Genomic DNA, 8,612 nt, shown 5'->3' on the forward strand with positions numbered 1-8,612 from the left:
GTGTGCTTTACCTTTCATAGTAAAGATGAAATATAAAATACCACTCCACCTAATAACGATTTAAATACCAGCCAAACGGTTTGTTGTAGAGTAAAATGCACTAATCGGCAATGAATTTTTGACAATTTTCTAAAATATGTAATATACCATTTATAATAGAAGGTGACCGGTCGTAAATCATTTTTTTTTTTGTGTTTGTATTTAATTCATACTTACACGCATATGAACAAAAAACGTATGATATATATTTATGTTGCGTGTTCATTAAAACATATGTATATAAATACATACATAGCATTATCATTCCCCCTTTCTCTATCCACCACCCGACACCATCTTTTACACTTTTCATCACTCCGTCAGAAAGGTTCATACTTGCACTTATGTATTTAACTAAACTATAAACACGTATATTTGAACACATATGCATATTATTGACTTTGTTTTAAACTGAATCTGTTTTCATTTTGTGTCTACATAATATACATATATAATATTTTGTACTCATGTACACACATATATGTATAAATAATTAGTTTTCTATCCATAATAAAAATTTTTATTGTTTCGTTGTATTTATATATATATATATATATATTCTTGGTATGTTATTATTTCTGATATTTATAATCACGACACATTTTTATATATTTTTTAAATTGTTTTATTTCTTTATGCTCTGTAGTCGCTAGAGCAATGTCGGCTACAAGAGCGCTCGCGCGCTACTTGCCTTGTATGTATGTAAGTGTATGAAAGATGTTGTATACAATGATTCTAGTAGCAATAGCCATCTCGCTTGCACTTGTTGGAAAAGTGCACACAATATTGCATGTTTCCTCGCGTTGTGTACGCAGCAACAGCCACAGCGCCGCACACATCAGTACGCATTACATACTGTTTGTCGAAAGTTGTAATTCATTTTTAAACATTTTAAATTTGATTCGCGCGGTTTCTACATATATCTATTTTGGTAAGCACTTCTGTATTTAACAATTTATTCACACTCCTGTAAGTTTAAGTGTTTTAAAAGCATTTGCTAAATTTAAAACTTTCTGACCACAAAGTCTAACACGAAAACAGTGAAGTAATATAATCGATGTTCATTAACTATAAATCGATTAGTCTTATGCTACTAGATTGTAATCGACAGCTATATAGGGTAAGATAACAACAATTTAAAAATGATAAAAATGGAATAATTTTCGCTGGTGATGCAATACGAGGAAAACGATAAGGAGAAAAAAATTTTTTTTTAAATGTACAACCTTTAAATTCATGGTGTAAGGCTTATTGGCGCATATACATTTCTGTTTTGAATTACTGAATTCTCTAAGAGTATCATTTCAAAATAAGTACCTTCAACTGTCGGTCAGTAGGAGCTGGTAAAAATCTGCGAGTTACTCTACTTAGAATGCCGTAGAATGTTCTGCGGAGTATCTTAAATATTTTTAATGTGTATAATAGACAAGTCAAAGGTGTATTGCTGTAGAAGCTTCTACGGAAGTCATATATTTAATGTGTATAATAAACAACGCAAAGGTTATGAGATAATCTAAAAAAGTGTGCCCAGTAATAAAGTTTTGGTTTGTAAAGCCAGCTCGTGAACGCATATTATTCATCTTTAAAGATTTGAGTCGATTGAATAAGATAGAAGTTTACTTACTATTTATTGAAACTTCAAGGATTCAGTCAAATGGCTTGGGTGGTCTGGTACGTGAAACTCGCAAAAGTATATATTCGAAAGCAATATCTTACAACTAGGGAATAACGAATGATGTTGAACATATATATTCAGTGAGTTGGATAAGAATGATATTTTATAGGGACATGAGGATGTGTTTAGTGCCCAGTAAAATAGGGTTGAAAAATAGTTCGTTCGATTAGTTGAATAGTAGAAATGACCGCGACCTAAAATATACTGGAAATGTAGTGCATGCATATCAGATAACATATGCTAATATGATAATTCTTTGGAGTAGTTGGTATTGAACTGTGTTATATTTGTAAAAACAATTTTTAAACTAAGCATTGTAATTACTACTAAAACCGATTTAAGTAAATACTACTGCAAACAATTTTAGTGAGCATGTTACGAAAAATTCGTTACGCACTCCTGGCACTAATGGCGATTTATATAGCCGAAAACCATGCCAATAATATAATATAATGTTAGCTTAACAACGGCTGTTTCTGGCGCTTACAACGTTAAGGTTAGCATCTCCTTGCGTCTGAGCAATGAGCGCACTTTCGACTATTTTAGATATTGCTTATTAGGAGTACAAGCAGCACAAAGGACATCGACATTAATTGTGATATCCTCGGCTAATTGTTTGTTTTAAATAAACTAGACGATCCTCTCTCCATACAAAAACAAAAACATTATAATTTAAGCAAAGAGTGCTTACCCTTTAATCACAAGGCAACTGCTGAAATCAAAAAAATAAATAGTAAAATAGATTGTATTACAAACAGGTAAAAGGTTTCAGTCGGGAGCTCCCGACTAGGGAATACCCTGAACCCTCTTATTCCAATACCAAATGCAGCACGCGTTACACGCTCATTTAAAGAAATGAAGATATATTAAAAAAAACCCCTTTGCAGGGTTCGAACTCGCAACTGACCGCATTACTTGCTGACAACGCTACTCAACAGCCACACCAGCCAAAAAAAATTAAAATAGTTTCCCCGGTAGGTATCCAACTCGCGACAGACCGCACTACTTACTATGCCTCTACTCCACATCCACACCAATAATTGAGCATTGTTGAGAAAAAAAAAACGAATTAAAATAGCAGCACAGAAGACAATCGCAATTGCAATGCTGTTGATAGAATTGTCTGTATGTACATGTATACAGAAATTCATGGAATTTGCGCTAGCTGCCCCATCCAATTGCGTAGTAAAACACATAATTTTTGGGTTGTTCTTAACCGATCTTAATGAAACTTTCTATGGTATTTCTTTTTGTACCCATAGAATATTTGTGTATGCTCAAAAAGTCAATTGTATTCAAATTGGGGCTTAAAGTGGCGGGCAATATAAGTTGGGTTATTAACTTGATTTATAGCTCTGCGATGGTAGCGGGGAGATGGCGATAGGTATAAAATGAAAGATACTTGATATATTTAGCATATTCTAGAAGCAACATATCAAGTTTGGTGAATCTAGCTTCTTATATTTACCCGATTTGCTCAAAAAACAGGATGTCGATATCGATTTTTATCGATTGCTTGGAAACGGAGTAAGTTATCGATTATCGGAAAAAAACTCGATTTGCGCAGGCACTAGGAGGACCTAAAGCTAAAATTTCAAGTCACTAGCGTGGTCTCTTATAGGTTCTGATATCTTTGGGTTCATACATACGGACAGACGGATGGACAGACGGACGGACAGACAGACGGACACGTCTTGATCGACTATTGATGCTGATTAAGAATATATACTTTATGGGGTCGAAAATGCTGCCTTCTGCCTGTTATATACATTTGCACAATAATAATTTACCCTTTTTACCCATTAAAAATGGGTTCAGGGTATAAAAATATATATTAATAGAAAAAATCGAACTATACTTTAAAACTAAAAAAAAAAAACTATTGAAATTTTGTATACACGTATAAAAAGAAATAATTAAATCGTATTGTACCAGTTAAAGTAAATTAAAGCTGGTTCGGTAAGACTGAATACAAGATCATTAACGAAATCAATATGAATTCAGAACATTAACGTGATATGTGAAAAATTATATGATTTTATATATTTATAAACTAAAATTGTTATTTGCTTTAAGATTTAACGATTTTTTTTTTGCGTGTCATGCTGATCGGTTTTGTATAATTCGACAACTGACAACTATAAAGTGAAGCGAGGCGAATTCGCTCCTAGAGCGAGTGACAGCGCTATATTAAGCTCCCGCTCCGCCCTAAGCCTAACTTACACCAGACTTTAACGTTTTAATCAATTAAATTATTCAATGCGCAGATCAGCGCCAACACTGGTCACCATGAAGCGCTTGGGGGCTTCATTTGACAAGTCCGTGGCAACTAATGGATCAGCGTTTTGAAATTTCCGCCACTGACGGACCTCAGCTCTGCGACCCTAAGGACACCACCCCCTCCTGCATGCACCGACGTCACTTTGATGATCATTCATTACTGGGGAGGCAAATTGTCCTCGGACACGACCACTAGCTCTCTAAGGATGACGTTTGGCAGTAGATGGTGCCACTTGGTGCACGCTTGGAGTCCAAGAACATACTCCTTTGACCGTTACCGCTATAACTGTTCCGGGAGCGACGAGACAGCTCGCCATCCATTCAAGCAGATAAGACCCTCCTGGTCCACAATCCCCTCTGCCGGCAGAGCCCTCAATGGGCCTCCCAGCAGTAGGTGGCCTGCCATTAGAGTCTCACCGTTGCTTGGGAGTACCGTCCGTGGGAGTAGGTGCTTTGCAGGCTTCATACCTGCCTCCAACAAACTCCCGAAGTGCGGAGCTCTTGGCGGTAGAGCGCAATTTCGCAATAGCTGTTTAATGCGAATTTACGAATTGCGTCCGCCTTTTCCTCAATTCGAGCTCGTAACTCTCGAAACTGGCGACTGGCTTTCGTTGTCGCAATGGGCGGTCTTTGGGACTCCTCCGTGGCCGAAGAGCCTTTGAAAAGCCATTAAAAATGAATAAGTGGATAAGTCAGATACTAGTTCTAAGTGAACCGCTTTGAAAGCGAAGCAAACAAATAATCCTATGTGCGACTTGGGCTACAAAAGTCGACGCCATAGATACAAGACGGGAGAAGTGCTCGAAGTTGATCTGCTGGTAAATCTTCCATAATTTATTTTAGTAGACGAGGTTTGCATTTAAAGCAACTGTCTGACGATAGACCTCTTTTACAAAGAAAACTCACTTGGGCCAGCATGACAATTCGTCAAATGCAGGTACTAATAATGTTTTTATCACCACAATAAAGAGGAGCATTTGCAAAAAGAAGATCCATTATACTCATGTATAAATGGACCCACGCGCGTTCCTTCTCGAACTCTATCTATGTCATCTTTGAATTCAACTTATTGGATGACTTCAACTTTTTTCTCGAAAGCTTTCCCTTTTTTTGAGCGCCGCTAAGGAGCTCCACTCTCTAAGGCTGCTGACGATTTTGCTCGATTTTGCATTGTTAAATAAATCGGAACACATAAGCAAACACTCTCAGCAGCTTGGCATGCGATGAAAAACTACCGATAGTTTCAAGATATCTGTCGGTCTATCATAGCTGCTAGTCCAACAGCTATCTGTCATCAGATGCTGGTTAACCGACCAGGATTTTCTTGGTTCTATCATAAATAAAGGCCCATCGAACCACATCGACCCAATTAACTCGTCAATATCGCAGCCTCTTAAAACGATATCTGCTGGGTTTTGCTCTGTAGGTTCATGGCGCCATTCTGCGTTCTCTGTCCACTCTTGAATTTCAGCCACTCGATTCGACACAAATGTTGCCAAAAATGAAGGATGTGACTGAACCCAATAAAGAATCAGACTAAAGAATCGTAACCTGCATAACAGATACGGCGCATAGCGAAACGGCTTCTCGAAACATTTGCGGAATCAGAGGACTCAAAATTAAAAAGACTTCTGCAAGGTCGCGACATGACCGGCAAGAAGCCGTCGGAAATCCTTACACACATGCGTCGTTAAGCACCTATCTATTTATCGCCGAGCTGACAATGTCAGTTCGTCCGCTAATTTCTGTCAGGGAGGAAGATGATCTAAATAATTTAGCAAAAATAGCGGACAAGATGCTGGAAAATAGTGGAATGGAACCGACTTACGTAATATCGACAAAAACTGCAACTGCTGAGCAAAATCAGCAGAATATAGAAGCGGTCAGTAACAAAAGCCTCAGTTTAACTGATGTTTCGGCCGCCTTGCACGCGCTTTCGCAGAAAGTCGATAAGCTACAGGACGAATGTCATAGCTCAAAGCAGTGCACGCTCACCAGAAACGACGAGGAAAGTGGGGGAAAAAATCGCTCTGCTCCTACCACAGCAAGTTTGCTCACCGCGTCCGTCAATGCCAACCAAGCTGCCCACGTTACCAACAGTTAAACATTTCCACGACCAGCAACCATTTAGCACAGGCGACGCGGAGGCAAGACCACCGTCTACACGCACATGATCTGCATACTAATCATATCTTTCTTTTTGATTCTGGATCTGTTGTGTCAGTTGTGCCTTGCACAATGACAAATAGCAAACTACAAAACAGTAAACTGCAATTATATGCCGCAAACCGAACCATAATTCAAACATATGGCAACCTACACTGTCTCGACTTGGGCCTGGGTCCTGCTTTTAAGTATTCGTTTATCATTGCTGACGTGCAAACTGCAATAATTGGCACAGTCTATCATAGCTGCTAGTCCAACAGCTATCTGTCATCAGATGCTGGTTAACCGACCAGGATTTTCTTGGTTCTATCATAAATAAAGGCCCATCGAACCACATCGACCCAATTAACTCGTCAATATCGCAGCCTCTTAAAACGATATCTGCTGGGTTTTGCTCTGTAGGTTCATGGCGCCATTCTGCGTTCTCTGTCCACTCTTGAATTTCAGCCACTCGATTCGACACAAATGTTGCCAAAAATGAAGGATGTGACTGAACCCAATAAAGAATCAGACTAAAGAATCGTAACGCCATGAACTATCGAAGCTTTGAGGGGAAGATTCATCCCAGTCTAACTTGTGCCAAAAAACGGAGCAGGCGCAATGCTGTAAATTACAACGTTTATCCTGAAGGTCAGATGGGTTCTTTCTCCCGACCTTTTTCATGCACCGTGACCTTCCTATACATCTTTTTCATGTCGGCTGTCAATGCATATTTTTGGAGTCTAAATCGAAGCAGAGTCGAATTTAGCTCCTTTTGAATGGTCAATCCAACCATAAAAAGGTCATTCAACGCAATTTAAAACGATGTCCGACAGGACGCGTCAAAAACAATGCGTAGCTTCCTCGATGTGCTTAAAATACACTGATGCGGAATGAAGTCGAGTGGAGTACTTGGAGTCTGACTTTCTATTTCCGACATGTGACCTTAAGTTAAATGATCCTCCATACATTCCAAGTATATACGCCTCAGCTCGGGAGATCGGGACAAGCGTCTTTCCAGCGACAAAAGCTTAGCAGCGAAGAGTTGCCAAGCTGATTAGGATGTCATTTAAATGGTAGTTTTACTTTAAATCGACCTGACGGTAGTATTGCCAGATTATCTAAATAGTGACTCTCACATTACTGTTGTTGAACTGTTCGGACTTTTTTGATTGAAGGCAACTCTTCCAATGGGCAAAATTTCTCTAACGTTTTGTCTATCGAGGTATAAGACTCTTGTGGGCAACTCCGATTGACAACGTGAGTCTTCTCATGACTTGTCGGTGTGTCACGCCCTAAGAAAATCTAGCCCACAAGTGTCTTTTGTCTCAGCGATGAGCATGTCGATCTTTTGTGGCTTGTGAAAATATGGAGTTATGCATTGAGCAATCCCAAGTAAGCTTATACTAGCCTCTTCTTCTGGCAGCTGCAATTGTTGTGCTAGCTCATATTTTAAAAAAATAATTTGTGAACCAGAATCGGGTAAAGCTCTAGTCAAAACGAACTCACCACTTTTCGTTTTGATGCCAAAGACTGCGGTAGCTTGGATTACACTATCAGACACAGTCGCATGCATAGCATGCATTGTAGATCCTGTGCGAGTCAAGGGCTCGAGTGTTAGAAACGGCAGAGTATCCATCCAACAGTATGTTATGAGAACGATTGCATACTCTGCACTTGTTTGCCTTTCATCTGGCAACAGGGTGCCCATTTCGAAGGCAATTGATAAGAATAAAGTAGCCGCTTTAGCGAACTCAAACCGCTGCTGAGCTGATCACGCCTCATATGCTGAGCATTTCAGTATCAAATGGCCTTCAGAACCGTAATATAAACATTTGGGGGTCACCTTATCGTTTCTTACACTAGCCCCAGAACACGAAAACGAAGCTCGATTATTGTTTTTGGAAACAGCCTTTGACTCTGGCTTGGAGCCATCGGACGAAGCTTTTGCTGATTCTTCAGCAGAAAGGTAGGTGATACCTACAATTCAAACTGTTTCACAATCACTCCATAATGGAATTTCCGTCAGGTGAATGGGTCAACTTTGTTCATAACGATGTGAATGGGAATCGCGTTAGAAATCCTTTTTTCATCACCTATTGACAGGAGCGAGCTATAGATAGGGGAGACAGTATTAATATGTGGCAGCCCTAGCCACGATCTTTCGGCCAATATATATCGGCCTACCTCTAAGCTGCCAATCACGAGCAGAAGACCAAAGGATGCCAATCGGAGCGAACAGCGACAAGATAACAGAAGACGAGTTATTTCACTATTCTAATTGCTTTCACAGATAAAGCTAATATTAAGACTGCAATTGGCCAAGAGACCAAGATAGAGAGTGGTGACCCCGAATGTTAAACAGGGCATTATATGCAAAACGAGCACTATTTTCTGGGGTCCACGTTCATAAAGCACACAATTCCCGACACTGACGAATTTTTCGTCGCAACAAAAATAGCGACCCAAGATA

At 39.3% G+C, this 8,612-nt stretch overlaps 1 protein-coding gene across 7 annotated transcripts in view; it reads right to left on the minus strand.

The window, feature by feature from the left end:
• LOC115768104 (putative uncharacterized protein DDB_G0277255) overlaps positions 1 to 487 on the minus strand; it is a 45,324-nt gene extending 44,837 nt beyond the window's left edge. For 3 of the 7 annotated variants that reach the window (XM_030712597.1, XM_030712600.1, XM_030712596.1), the window contains exons 1-2: positions 217 to 482; positions 12 to 129 (exon numbers count right to left, since the gene is read on the minus strand). The gene's annotated coding sequence lies outside the window, so the exon portion shown is untranslated. Of the gene's footprint in view, positions 1 to 11; positions 130 to 216 lie in introns of all 7 variants that reach the window. The other 4 variants (XM_030712601.1, XM_030712602.1, XM_030712603.1 and 1 more) reach the window with 3 other exon arrangements.
• Between the last annotated feature and the right edge of the window lie 8,125 nt (positions 488 to 8,612).

The sequence above is a fragment of the Drosophila novamexicana genome, unplaced genomic scaffold, assembly GCF_003285875.2.
Source record: "Drosophila novamexicana strain 15010-1031.04,08,12 unplaced genomic scaffold, DnovRS2.1 tig00001636-arrow-arrow-pilon, whole genome shotgun sequence".
Lineage (NCBI taxonomy): Eukaryota > Metazoa > Arthropoda > Insecta > Diptera > Drosophilidae > Drosophila > Drosophila novamexicana.